Genomic DNA, 15,570 nt, shown 5'->3' on the forward strand with positions numbered 1-15,570 from the left:
AAACCCTCAAAACCTTGATTTTTCAGTTAAAAAGATGGCCAAAACCTAAAACAGCCATATCTCCGTAAATAATGGAGATATAGCAAAATAAGCCTTAATTTAGAATCATAAAAATTTCTAAAATTTTTTTTTTTTTTTTTTAATGGTAGGCTTCTGCAACTGCACACAAAATAATAAAATTGTATCAGTTATGTGTCTATTTAGTCTAAAACATCATAGCAAATGTCAACAAACCCGCTTAAACCCTTAAAACCTTGATTTTTCAGTTTAAAAGATGGCCAAAACCTTAAACGGCCATATCTCCGTAAATAATGGAGATAGAGCTAAATAAGCCTTAATTTGGAATCATTAAAATTTCAAAAATTTTTTTTTTTTTTTTCTGTAGTAGGCTTCTGCAACTGCACAGAAAATAATAAAATTGTATCAGTTATGTGTCTATTTAGTCTAAAACATCATAGCAAATGTCCACAAACCCGTTTAAACCCTCAAAACCTTGATTTTTCAGTTAAAAAGATGGCTAAAACCTAAAACAGCCATATCTCCGTAAATGATAGAGATATAGCAAAATAAGCCTTAATTTGGAATCATCAAAATTTTAAAAATTTTTTTTTTTTTTTTCGATAGTAGGCTTTTGCAACTGCACACAAAATAATAGAATTGTATCAGTTATGTGTCTATTTAGTCTAAAACATCATAGCAAATGTCCACAAACCCGTTTAAACCCTCAAAACCTTGATTTTTCAGTTTAAAATATGGCTAAAACCTAAAACGGCCATATCTCCGTAAATAATGGAGATAGAGCTGAATGAGCCTTAATTTGAAATCATCAAAATTTAAAAAATTTTTTTTTTTTTTTCCGATAGTAGGCTTCTGCAACTGCACACAAAATAATAAAATTGTATCAGTTATGTGTCTATTTAGTCTAAAACATCATAGCAAATGTCCACAAACCCGTTTAAACCCTCAAAACCTTGATTTTTCAGTTAAAAAGATGGCTAAAACCTAAAACAGCCATATCTCCGTAAATGATAGAGATATAGCAAAATAAGCCTTAATTTGGAATCATCAAAATTTTAAAAATTTTTTTTTTTTTTTTCGATAGTAGGCTTTTGCAACTGCACACAAAATAATAGAATTGTATCAGTTATGTGTCTATTTAGTCTAAAACATCATAGCAAATGTCCACAAACCCGCTTAAACCCTTAAAACCTTGATTTTTCAGTTTAAACTATGGCCAAAACCTAAAACGGCCATATCTCCGTAAATAATGGAGATAGAGCTAAATGAGCCTTAATTTGGAATCATAAAAATTTCTAAAATTTTTTTTTTTTTTTTGATAGTAGGCTTCTGCAACTGCACACAAAATAATAAAATTGTATTAGTTATGTGTCTATTTAGTCTAAAACATCATAGCAAATGTCCACAAACCCGCTTAAACCCTTAAAACCTTGATTTTTCAGTTTAAACTATGGCCAAAACCTAAAACGGCCATATCTCCGTAAATAATGGAGATAGAGCTGAATGAGCCTTAATTTGGAATCATAAAAATTTCTAAAATTTTTTTTTTTTTTTTGATAGTAGGCTTCTGCAACTGCACACAAAATAATAAAATTGTATCAGTTATGTGTCTATTTAGTCTAAAACATCATAGCAAATGTCCACAAACCCGCTTAAACCCTCAAAACCTTGATTTTTCAGTTTAAAAGATGGCCAAAACCTTAAACGGCCATATCTCTGTAAATAATGGAGATAGAGCTAAATAAGCCTTAATTTGGAATCATCAAAATTTCAAAAATTTTTTTTTTTTTTTTTCTGTAGTAGGCTTCTGCAACTGCACACAAAATCATAAAATTGTATCAGTTATGTGTCTATTTAGTCTAAAACATCATAGCAAATGTCCACAAACCCGTTTAAACCCTCAAAACCTTGATTTTTTAGTTAAAAAGATGGCCAAAACCTAAAACGGCCATATCTCCGTAAATAATGGAGATAGAGCTGAATGAGCCTTAATTTGGAATCATAAAAATTTCTAAAATTTTTTTTTTTTTTTTGATAGTAGGCTTTTGCAACTGCACACAAAATAATAGAATTGTATCAGTTATGTGTCTATTTAGTCTAAAACATCATAGCAAATGTCCACAAACCCGTTTAAACCCTCAAAACCTTGATTTTTCAGTTAAAAAGATGGCTAAAACCTAAAACAGCCATATCTCCGTAAATGATAGAGATATAGCAAAATAAGCCTTAATTTGAAATCATCAAAATTTAAAAAATTTTTTTTTTTTTTTCCGATAGTAGGCTTCTGCAACTGCACACAAAATAATAAAATTGTATCAGTTATGTGTCTATTTAGTCTAAAACATCATAGCAAATGTCCACAAACCCGCTTAAACCCTCAAAACCTTTATTTTTCAGTTTAAAATATGGCCAAAACCTAAAACGGCCATATCTCCGTAAATAATGGAGGTAGAGCTGAATGAGCCTTAATTTGGAATCATTAAAATTTAAAAATTTTTTTTTTTTTTTTCCGATAGTAGGCTTCTGCAACTGCACACAAAATAATAAAATTGTATCAGTTATGTGTCTATTTAGTCTAAAACATCATAGCAAATGTCCACGAACCCGTTTAAACCCTCAAAACCTTTATTTTTCAGTTAAAAAGATGGCCAAAACCTAAAACAGCCATATCTCCGTAAATAATGGAGATATAGCAAAATAAGCCTTAATTTGGAATCATAAAAATTTCTAAAATTTTTTTTTTTTTTTTTTAATGGTAGGCTTCTGCAACTGCACACAAAATAATAAAATTGTATCAGTTATGTGTCTATTTAGTCTAAAACATCATAGCAAATGTCAACAAACCCGCTTAAACCCTTAAAACCTTGATTTTTCAGTTTAAAAGATGGCCAAAACCTTAAACGGCCATATCTCCGTAAATAATGGAGATAGAGCTAAATAAGCCTTAATTTGGAATCATTAAAATTTCAAAAATTTTTTTTTTTTTTTTCTGTAGTAGGCTTCTGCAACTGCACAGAAAATAATAAAATTGTATCAGTTATGTGTCTATTTAGTCTAAAACATCATAGCAAATGTCCACAAACCCGTTTAAACCCTCAAAACCTTGATTTTTCAGTTAAAAAGATGGCTAAAACCTAAAACAGCCATATCTCCGTAAATGATAGAGATATAGCAAAATAAGCCTTAATTTGGAATCATCAAAATTTTAAAATTTTTTTTTTTTTTTTCGATAGTAGGCTTTTGCAACTGCACACAAAATAATAGAATTGTATCAGTTATGTGTCTATTTAGTCTAAAACATCATAGCAAATGTCCACAAACCCGCTTAAACCCTTAAAACCTTGATTTTTCAGTTTAAACTATGGCCAAAACCTAAAACGGCCATATCTCCGTAAATAATGGAGATAGAGCTAAATGAGCCCTTATTTGGAATCATAAAAATTTCTAAAATTTTTTTTTTTTTTTTGATAGTAGGCTTCTGCAACTGCACACAAAATAATAAAATTCTATCAGTTATGTGTCTATTTAGTCTAAAACATCATAGCAAATGTCCACAAACCCGCTTAAACCCTCAAAACCTTGATTTTTCAGTTTAAAAGATGGCCAAAACCTTAAACGGCCATATCTCTGTAAATAATGGAGATAGAGCTAAATAAGCCTTAATTTGGAATCATCAAAATTTCAAAAATTTTTTTTTTTTTTTTCTGTAGTAGGCTTCTGCAACTGCACACAAAATCATAAAATTGTATCAGTTATGTGTTTAGTCAGTCTAAAACATCATAGCAAATGTCCACAAACCCGTTTAAACCCTCAAAACCTTGATTTTTCAGTTTAAAATATGGCTAAAACCTAAAACGGCCATATCTCCGTAAATAATGGAGATAGAGCTGAATGAGCCTTAATTTGGAATCATCAAAATTTAAAAAATTTTTTTTTTTTTTTCCGATAGTAGGCTTCTGCAACTGCACACAAAATAATAAAATTGTATCAGTTATGTGTCTATTTAGTCTAAAACATCATAGCAAATGTCCACAAACCCGCTTAAACCATAAAAACCTTGATTTTTCAGTTTAAAAGATGGCCAAAACCTTAAACGGCCATATCTCTGTAAATAATGGAGATAGAGCTAAATAAGCCTTCATTTGGAATCATCAAAATTTTAAAAATTTTTTTTTTTTTTTTCTGTAGTAGGCTTCTGCAACTGCACACAAAATCATAAAATTGTATCAGTTATGTGTTCAGTCAGTCTAAAACATCATAGCGAATGTCCACAAACCCGTTCAAACCCTCAAAACCTTGATTTTTCAGTTAAAAAGATGGCCAAAACCTAAAACAGCCATATCTGCGTAAATAATGGAGATATAGCAAAATAAGCCTTAATTTGGAATCATCAATATTTTAAAAATTTTTTTTTTTTTTTTTCGATAGTAGGCTTCTGCAACTGCACACAAAATAATAAAATTGTATCAGTTATGTGTCTATTTAGTCTAAAACATCATAGCAAATGTCCACGAACCCGTTTAAACCCTCAAAACCTTAATTTTTTAGTTAAAAAGATGGTTAAAACCTAAAACGGCCATATCTCCGTGAATAATGGAGATATAGCAAAATAAGCCTTAATTTGGGATCATCGAAATTTTAAAAATTTTTTTTTTTTTTTTGATAGTAGGCTTCTGCAACTGCACACAAAATAATAAAATTGTATCAGTTATGTGTCTATTTAGTCTAAAACATCATAGCAAATGTCCACAAACCCGCTTAAACCCTCAAAATCTTTATTTTTCAGTTCAAAATATGGCCAAAACCTAAAACGGCCATATCTCCGTAAATAATGGAGATAGAGCTGAATGAGCCTTAATTTGGAATCATTAAAATTTCAAAAATTTTTTTTTTTTTTTTCTGTAGTAGGCTTCTGCAACTGCACAGAAAATAATAAAATTGTATCAGTTATGTGTCTATTTAGTCTAAAACATCATAGCAAATGTCCACAAACCCGTTTAAACCCTCAAAACCTTGATTTTTCAGTTAAAAAGATGGCTAAAACCTAAAACAGCCATATCTCCGTAAATGATAGAGATATAGCAAAATAAGCCTTAATTTGGAATCATCAAAATTTTAAAATTTTTTTTTTTTTTTTCGATAGTAGGCTTTTGCAACTGCACACAAAATAATAGAATTGTATCAGTTATGTGTCTATTTAGTCTAAAACATCATAGCAAATGTCCACAAACCCGCTTAAACCCTTAAAACCTTGATTTTTCAGTTTAAACTATGGCCAAAACCTAAAACGGCCATATCTCCGTAAATAATGGAGATAGAGCTAAATGAGCCCTTATTTGGAATCATAAAAATTTCTAAAATTTTTTTTTTTTTTTTGATAGTAGGCTTCTGCAACTGCACACAAAATAATAAAATTCTATCAGTTATGTGTCTATTTAGTCTAAAACATCATAGCAAATGTCCACAAACCCGCTTAAACCCTCAAAACCTTGATTTTTCAGTTTAAAAGATGGCCAAAACCTTAAACGGCCATATCTCTGTAAATAATGGAGATAGAGCTAAATAAGCCTTAATTTGGAATCATCAAAATTTCAAAAATTTTTTTTTTTTTTTTCTGTAGTAGGCTTCTGCAACTGCACACAAAATCATAAAATTGTATCAGTTATGTGTTTAGTCAGTCTAAAACATCATAGCAAATGTCCACAAACCCGTTTAAACCCTCAAAACCTTGATTTTTCAGTTTAAAATATGGCTAAAACCTAAAACGGCCATATCTCCGTAAATAATGGAGATAGAGCTGAATGAGCCTTAATTTGGAATCATCAAAATTTAAAAAATTTTTTTTTTTTTTTCCGATAGTAGGCTTCTGCAACTGCACACAAAATAATAAAATTGTATCAGTTATGTGTCTATTTAGTCTAAAACATCATAGCAAATGTCCACAAACCCGCTTAAACCCTCAAAACCTTGATTTTTCAGTTTAAAAGATGGCCAAAACCTTAAACGGCCATATCTCTGTAAATAATGGAGATAGAGCTAAATAAGCCTTCATTTGGAATCATCAAAATTTTAAAAATTTTTTTTTTTTTTTTCTGTAGTAGGCTTCTGCAACTGCACACAAAATCATAAAATTGTATCAGTTATGTGTTCAGTCAGTCTAAAACATCATAGCGAATGTCCACAAACCCGTTCAAACCCTCAAAACCTTGATTTTTCAGTTAAAAAGATGGCCAAAACCTAAAACAGCCATATCTGCGTAAATAATGGAGATATAGCAAAATAAGCCTTAATTTGGAATCATCAATATTTTAAAAATTTTTTTTTTTTTTTTTCGATAGTAGGCTTCTGCAACTGCACACAAAATAATAAAATTGTATCAGTTATGTGTCTATTTAGTCTAAAACATCATAGCAAATGTCCACGAACCCGTTTAAACCCTCAAAACCTTAATTTTTTAGTTAAAAAGATGGTTAAAACCTAAAACGGCCATATCTTTGTGAATAATGGAGATATAGCAAAATAAGCCTTAATTTGGGATCATCGAAATTTAAAAAATTTTTTTTTTTTTTTTGATAGTAGGCTTCTGCAACTGCACACAAAATAATAAAATTGTATCAGTTATGTGTCTATTTAGTCTAAAACATCATAGCAAATGTCCACAAACCCGCTTAAACCCTCAAAATCTTTATTTTTCAGTTCAAAATATGGCCAAAACCTAAAACGGCCATATCTCCGTAAATAATGGAGATAGAGCTGAATGAGCCTTAATTTGGAATCATTAAAATTTAAAAATTTTTTTTTTTTTTTTCCGATAGTAGGCTTCTGCAACTGCACACAAAATAATAAAATTGTATCAGTTATGTGTCTATTTAGTCTAAAACATCATAGCAAATGTCCACGAACCCGTTTAAACCCTCAAAACCTTGATTTTTCAGTTAAAAAGATGGCCAAAACCTAAAACAGCCATATCTCCGTAAATAATAGAGATATAGCAAAATAAGCCTTAATTTGGAATCATAAAAATTTCTAAAATTTTTTTTTTTTTTTTTTAATGGTAGGCTTCTGCAACTGCACACAAAATAATAAAATTGTATCAGTTATGTGTCTATTTAGTCTAAAACATCATAGCAAATGTCAACAAACCCGCTTAAACCCTTAAAACCTTGATTTTTCAGTTTAAAAGATGGCCAAAACCTTAAACGGCCATATCTCCGTAAATAATGGAGATAGAGCTAAATAAGCCTTAATTTGGAATCATTAAAATTTCAAAAATTTTTTTTTTTTTTTTCTGTAGTAGGCTTCTGCAACTGCACAGAAAATAATAAAATTGTATCAGTTATGTGTCTATTTAGTCTAAAACATCATAGCAAATGTCCACAAACCCGTTTAAGCCCCCAAAACCTTGATTTTTCCGTTAAAAAGATGGCTAAAACCTAAAACAGCCATATCTCCGTAAATGATAGAGATATAGCAAAATAAGCCTTAATTTGGAATCATCAAAATTTAAAAAATTTTTTTTTTTTTTTTCGATAGTAGGCTTTTGCAACTGCACACAAAATAATAGAATTGTATCAGTTATGTGTCTATTTAGTCTAAAACATCATAGCAAATGTCCACAAACCCGTTTAAACCCTCAAAACCTTGATTTTTCAGTTTAAAATATGGCTAAAACCTAAAACGGCCATATCTCCGTAAATAATGGAGATAGAGCTGAATGAGCCTTAATTTGAAATCATCAAAATTTAAAAAATTTTTTTTTTTTTTTCCGATAGTAGGCTTCTGCAACTGCACACAAAATAATAAAATTGTATCAGTTATGTGTCTATTTAGTCTAAAACATCATAGCAAATGTCCACAAACCCGCTTAAACCCTTAAAACCTTGATTTTTCAGTTAAAAAGATGGCCAAAACCTAAAACGGCCATATCTCCGTAAATAATGGAGATAGAGCTTAATGAGCCTTAATTTGGAATCATAAAAATTTAAAAAATTTTTTTTTTTTTTTTCTGTAGTAGGCTTCTGCAACTGCACAGAAAATAATAAAATTGTATCAGTTATGTGTCTATTTAGTCTAAAACATCATAGCAAATGTCCACAAACCCGTTTAAACCCTCAAAACCTTGATTTTTCAGTTAAAAAGATGGCTAAAACCTAAAACAGCCATATCTCCGTAAATGATAGAGATATAGCAAAATAAGCCTTAATTTGGAATCATCAAAATTTTAAAAATTTTTTTTTTTTTTTTCGATAGTAGGCTTTTGCAACTGCACACAAAATAATAGAATTGTATCAGTTATGTGTTTATTTAGTCTAAAACATCATAGCAAATGTCCACAAACCCGCTTAAACCCTTAAAACCTTGATTTTTCAGTTTAAACTATGGCCAAAACCTAAAACGGCCATATCTCCGTAAATAATGGAGATAGAGCTAAATGAGCCTTAATTTGGAATCATAAAAATTTCTAAAATTTTTTTTTTTTTTTTGATAGTAGGCTTCTGCAACTGCACACAAAATAATAAAATTGTATTAGTTATGTGTCTATTTAGTCTAAAACATCATAGCAAATGTCCACAAACCCGCTTAAACCCTTAAAACCTTGATTTTTCAGTTTAAACTATGGCCAAAACCTAAAACGGCCATATCTCCGTAAATAATAGAGATGGAGCTAAATGAGCCTTAATTTGGAATCATAAAAATTTCTAAAATTTTTTTTTTTTTTTTGATAGTAGGCTTCTGCAACTGCACACAAAATAATAAAATTGTATCAGTTATGTGTCTATTTAGTCTAAAACATCATAGCAAATGTCCACAAACCCGCTTAAACCCTCAAAACCTTGATTTTTCAGTTTAAAAGATGGCCAAAACCTTAAACGGCCATATCTCTGTAAATAATGGAGATAGAGCTAAATAAGCCTTAATTTGGAATCATCAAAATTTCAAAAATTTTTTTTTTTTTTTTCTGTAGTAGGCTTCTGCAACTGCACACAAAATCATAAAATTGTATCAGTTATGTGTCTATTTAGTCTAAAACATCATAGCAAATGTCCACAAACCCGCTTAAACCCTCAAAACCTTGATTTTTCAGTTCAAAAGATGGCCAAAACCTTAAACGGCCATATCTCCGTAAATAATGGAGATAGAGCTAAATAAGCCTTAATTTGGAATCATTAAAATTTCAAAAATTTTTTTTTTTTTTTTCTGTAGTAGGCTTCTGCAACTGCACAGAAAATAATAAAATTGTATCAGTTATGTGTCTATTTAGTCTAAAACATCATAGCAAATGTCAACAAACCCGCTTAAACCCTTAAAACCTTGATTTTTCAGTTTAAAAGATGGCCAAAACCTTAAACGGCCATATCTCCGTAAATAATGGAGATAGAGCTAAATAAGCCTTAATTTGGAATCATTAAAATTTCAAAAATTTTTTTTTTTTTTTTCTGTAGTAGGCTTCTGCAACTGCACAGAAAATAATAAAATTGTATCAGTTATGTGTCTATTTAGTCTAAAACATCATAGCAAATGTCCACAAACCCGTTTAAACCCTCAAAACCTTGATTTTTCAGTTAAAAAGATGGCTAAAACCTAAAACAGCCATATCTCCGTAAATGATAGAGATATAGCAAAATAAGCCTTAATTTGGAATCATCAAAATTTTAAAATTTTTTTTTTTTTTTTCGATAGTAGGCTTTTGCAACTGCACACAAAATAATAGAATTGTATCAGTTATGTGTCTATTTAGTCTAAAACATCATAGCAAATGTCCACAAACCCGCTTAAACCCTTAAAACCTTGATTTTTCAGTTTAAACTATGGCCAAAACCTAAAACGGCCATATCTCCGTAAATAATGGAGATAGAGCTAAATGAGCCTTAATTTGGAATCATAAAAATTTCTAAAATTTTTTTTTTTTTTTTGATAGTAGGCTTCTGCAACTGCACACAAAATAATAAAATTCTATCAGTTATGTGTCTATTTAGTCTAAAACATCATAGCAAATGTCCACAAACCCGCTTAAACCCTCAAAACCTTGATTTTTCAGTTTAAAAGATGGCCAAAACCTTAAACGGCCATATCTCTGTAAATAATGGAGATAGAGCTAAATAAGCCTTAATTTGGAATCATCAAAATTTCAAAAATTTTTTTTTTTTTTTTCTGTAGTAGGCTTCTGCAACTGCACACAAAATCATAAAATTGTATCAGTTATGTGTTTAGTCAGTCTAAAACATCATAGCAAATGTCCACATACCCGTTTAAACCCTCAAAACCTTGATTTTTCAGTTTAAAATATGGCTAAAACCTAAAACGGCCATATCTCCGTAAATAATGGAGATAGAGCTGAATGAGCCTTAATTTGGAATCATCAAAATTTAAAAAATTTTTTTTTTTTTTTCCGATAGTAGGCTTCTGCAACTGCACACAAAATAATAAAATTGTATCAGTTATGTGTCTATTTAGTCTAAAACATCATAGCAAATGTCCACAAACCCGCTTAAACCCTCAAAACCTTGATTTTTCAGTTTAAAAGATGGCCAAAACCTTAAACGGCCATATCTCTGTAAATAATGGAGATAGAGCTAAATAAGCCTTCATTTGGAATCATCAAAATTTCAAAAATTTTTTTTTTTTTTTTCTGTAGTAGGCTTCTGCAACTGCACACAAAATCATAAAATTGTATCAGTTATGTGTTCAGTCAGTCTAAAACATCATAGCGAATGTCCACAAACCCGTTCAAACCCTCAAAACCTTGATTTTTCAGTTAAAAAGATGGCCAAAACCTAAAACAGCCATATCTGCGTAAATAATGGAGATATAGCAAAATAAGCCTTAATTTGGAATCATCAATATTTTAAAAATTTTTTTTTTTTTTTTTCGATAGTAGGCTTCTGCAACTGCACACAAAATAATAAAATTGTATCAGTTATGTGTCTATTTAGTCTAAAACATCATAGCAAATGTCCACAAACCCGCTTAAACCCTCAAAACCTTGATTTTTCAGTTTAGAAGATGGCCAAAACCTTAAACGGCCATATCTCTGTAAATAATGGAGATAGAGCTAAATAAGCCTTCATTTGGAATCATCAAAATTTTAAAAATTTTTTTTTTTTTTTTCTGTAGTAGGCTTCTGCAACTGCACACAAAATCATAAAATTGTATCAGTTATGTGTTCAGTCAGTCTAAAACATCATAGCGAATGTCCACAAACCCGTTTAAACCCTCAAAACCTTGATTTTTCAGTTAAAAAGATGGCCAAAACCTAAAACAGCCATATCTGCGTAAATAATGGAGATATAGCAAAATAAGCCTTAATTTGGAATCATCAATATTTTAAAAATTTTTTTTTTTTTTTTTCGATAGTAGGCTTCTGCAACTGCACACAAAATAATAAAATTGTATCAGTTATATGTCTATTTAGTCTAAAACATCATAGCAAATGTCCACGAACCCGTTTAAACCCTCAAAACCTTAATTTTTTAGTTAAAAAGATGGTTAAAACCTAAAACGGCCATATCTCCGTGAATAATGGAGATATAGCAAAATAAGCCTTAATTTGGGATCATCGAAATTTTAAAAATTTTTTTTTTTTTTTTGATAGTAGGCTTCTGCAACTGCACACAAAATAATAAAATTGTATCAGTTATGTGTCTATTTAGTCTAAAACATCATAGCAAATGTCCACAAACCCGCTTAAACCCTCAAAATCTTTATTTTTCAGTTCAAAATATGGCCAAAACCTAAAACGGCCATATCTCCGTAAATAATGGAGATAGAGCTGAATGAGCCTTAATTTGGAATCATTAAAATTTAAAAATTTTTTTTTTTTTTTTCCGATAGTAGGCTTCTGCAACTGCACACAAAATAATAAAATTGTATCAGTTATGTGTCTATTTAGTCTAAAACATCATAGCAAATGTCCACGAACCCGTTTAAACCCTCAAAACCTTGATTTTTCAGTTAAAAAGATGGCCAAAACCTAAAACAGCCATATCTCCGTAAATAATGGAGATATAGCAAAATAAGCCTTAATTTGGAATCATAAAAATTTCTAAAATTTTTTTTTTTTTTTTTTAATGGTAGGCTTCTGCAACTGCACACAAAATAATAAAATTGTATCAGTTATGTGTCTATTTAGTCTAAAACATCATAGCAAATGTCAACAAACCCGCTTAAACCCTTAAAACCTTGATTTTTCAGTTTAAAAGATGGCCAAAACCTTAAACGGCCATATCTCCGTAAATAATGGAGATAGAGCTAAATAAGCCTTAATTTGGAATCATTAAAATTTCAAAAATTTTTTTTTTTTTTTTCTGTAGTAGGCTTCTGCAACTGCACAGAAAATAATAAAATTGTATCAGTTATGTGTCTATTTAGTCTAAAACATCATAGCAAATGTCCACAAACCCGTTTAAGCCCCCAAAACCTTGATTTTTCCGTTAAAAAGATGGCTAAAACCTAAAACAGCCATATCTCCGTAAATGATAGAGATATAGCAAAATAAGCCTTAATTTGGAATCATCAAAATTTAAAAAATTTTTTTTTTTTTTTTCGATAGTAGGCTTTTGCAACTGCACACAAAATAATAGAATTGTATCAGTTATGTGTCTATTTAGTCTAAAACATCATAGCAAATGTCCACAAACCCGTTTAAACCCTCAAAACCTTGATTTTTCAGTTTAAAATATGGCTAAAACCTAAAACGGCCATATCTCCGTAAATAATGGAGATAGAGCTGAATGAGCCTTAATTTTAAATCATCAAAATTTAAAAAATTTTTTTTTTTTTTTCCGATAGTAGGCTTCTGCAACTGCACACAAAATAATAAAATTGTATCAGTTATGTGTCTATTTAGTCTAAAACATCATAGCAAATGTCCACAAACCCGCTTAAACCCTTAAAACCTTGATTTTTCAGTTAAAAAGATGGCCAAAACCTAAAACGGCCATATCTCCGTAAATAATGGAGATAGAGCTTAATGAGCCTTAATTTGGAATCATAAAAATTTAAAAAATTTTTTTTTTTTTTTTCTGTAGTAGGCTTCTGCAACTGCACAGAAAATAATAAAATTGTATCAGTTATGTGTCTATTTAGTCTAAAACATCATAGCAAATGTCCACAAACCCGTTTAAACCCTCAAAACCTTGATTTTTCAGTTAAAAAGATGGCTAAAACCTAAAACAGCCATATCTCCGTAAATGATAGAGATATAGCAAAATAAGCCTTAATTTGGAATCATCAAAATTTTAAAAATTTTTTTTTTTTTTTTCGATAGTAGGCTTTTGCAACTGCACACAAAATAATAGAATTGTATCAGTTATGTGTTTATTTAGTCTAAAACATCATAGCAAATGTCCACAAACCCGCTTAAACCCTTAAAACCTTGATTTTTCAGTTTAAACTATGGCCAAAACCTAAAACGGCCATATCTCCGTAAATAATGGAGATAGAGCTAAATGAGCCTTAATTTGGAATCATAAAAATTTCTAAAATTTTTTTTTTTTTTTTGATAGTAGGCTTCTGCAACTGCACACAAAATAATAAAATTGTATTAGTTATGTGTCTATTTAGTCTAAAACATCATAGCAAATGTCCACAAACCCGCTTAAACCCTTAAAACCTTGATTTTTCAGTTTAAACTATGGCCAAAACCTAAAACGGCCATATCTCCGTAAATAATAGAGATGGAGCTAAATGAGCCTTAATTTGGAATCATAAAAATTTCTAAAATTTTTTTTTTTTTTTTGATAGTAGGCTTCTGCAACTGCACACAAAATAATAAAATTGTATCAGTTATGTGTCTATTTAGTCTAAAACATCATAGCAAATGTCCACAAACCCGCTTAAACCCTCAAAACCTTGATTTTTCAGTTTAAAAGATGGCCAAAACCTTAAACGGCCATATCTCTGTAAATAATGGAGATAGAGCTAAATAAGCCTTAATTTGGAATCATCAAAATTTCAAAAATTTTTTTTTTTTTTTTCTGTAGTAGGCTTCTGCAACTGCACACAAAATCATAAAATTGTATCAGTTATGTGTCTATTTAGTCTAAAACATCATAGCAAATGTCCACAAACCCGCTTAAACCCTCAAAACCTTGATTTTTCAGTTCAAAAGATGGCCAAAACCTTAAACGGCCATATCTCCGTAAATAATGGAGATAGAGCTAAATAAGCCTTAATTTGGAATCATTAAAATTTCAAAAATTTTTTTTTTTTTTTTCTGTAGTAGGCTTCTGCAACTGCACAGAAAATAATAAAATTGTATCAGTTATGTGTCTATTTAGTCTAAAACATCATAGCAAATGTCAACAAACCCGCTTAAACCCTTAAAACCTTGATTTTTCAGTTTAAAAGATGGCCAAAACCTTAAACGGCCATATCTCCGTAAATAATGGAGATAGAGCTAAATAAGCCTTAATTTGGAATCATTAAAATTTCAAAAATTTTTTTTTTTTTTTTCTGTAGTAGGCTTCTGCAACTGCACAGAAAATAATAAAATTGTATCAGTTATGTGTCTATTTAGTCTAAAACATCATAGCAAATGTCCACAAACCCGTTTAAACCCTCAAAACCTTGATTTTTCAGTTAAAAAGATGGCTAAAACCTAAAACAGCCATATCTCCGTAAATGATAGAGATATAGCAAAATAAGCCTTAATTTGGAATCATCAAAATTTTAAAATTTTTTTTTTTTTTTTCGATAGTAGGCTTTTGCAACTGCACACAAAATAATAGAATTGTATCAGTTATGTGTCTATTTAGTCTAAAACATTATAGCAAATGTCCACAAACCCGCTTAAACCCTTAAAACCTTGATTTTTCAGTTTAAACTATGGCCAAAACCTAAAACGGCCATATCTCCGTAAATAATGGAGATAGAGCTAAATGAGCCTTAATTTGGAATCATAAAAATTTCTAAAATTTTTTTTTTTTTTTTGATAGTAGGCTTCTGCAACTGCACACAAAATAATAAAATTCTATCAGTTATGTGTCTATTTAGTCTAAAACATCATAGCAAATGTCCACAAACCCGCTTAAACCCTCAAAACCTTGATTTTTCAGTTTAAAAGATGGCCAAAACCTTAAACGGCCATATCTCTGTAAATAATGGAGATAGAGCTAAATAAGCCTTAATTTGGAATCATCAAAATTTCAAAAATTTTTTTTTTTTTTTTCTGTAGTAGGCTTCTGCAACTGCACACAAAATCATAAAATTGTATCAGTTATGTGTTTAGTCAGTCTAAAACATCATAGCAAATGTCCACATACCCGTTTAAACCCTCAAAACCTTGATTTTTCAGTTTAAAATATGGCTAAAACCTAAAACGGCCATATCTCCGTAAATAATGGAGATAGAGCTGAATGAGCCTTAATTTGGAATCATCAAAATTTAAAAAATTTTTTTTTTTTTTTCCGATAGTAGGCTTCTGCAACTGCACACAAAATAATAAAATTGTATCAGTTATGTGTCTATTTAGTCTAAAACATCATAGCAAATGTCCACAAACCCGCTTAAACCCTCAAAACCTTGATTTTTCAGTTTAAAAGATGGCCAAAA

Source organism: Copidosoma floridanum, unplaced genomic scaffold (assembly GCF_036245765.1).
Source record: "Copidosoma floridanum isolate Cflo_tuat_1 unplaced genomic scaffold, Cflo_Japanese_pri ptg000025l, whole genome shotgun sequence".
In the NCBI taxonomy this organism is placed as follows: Eukaryota; Metazoa; Arthropoda; class Insecta; order Hymenoptera; family Encyrtidae; genus Copidosoma; species Copidosoma floridanum.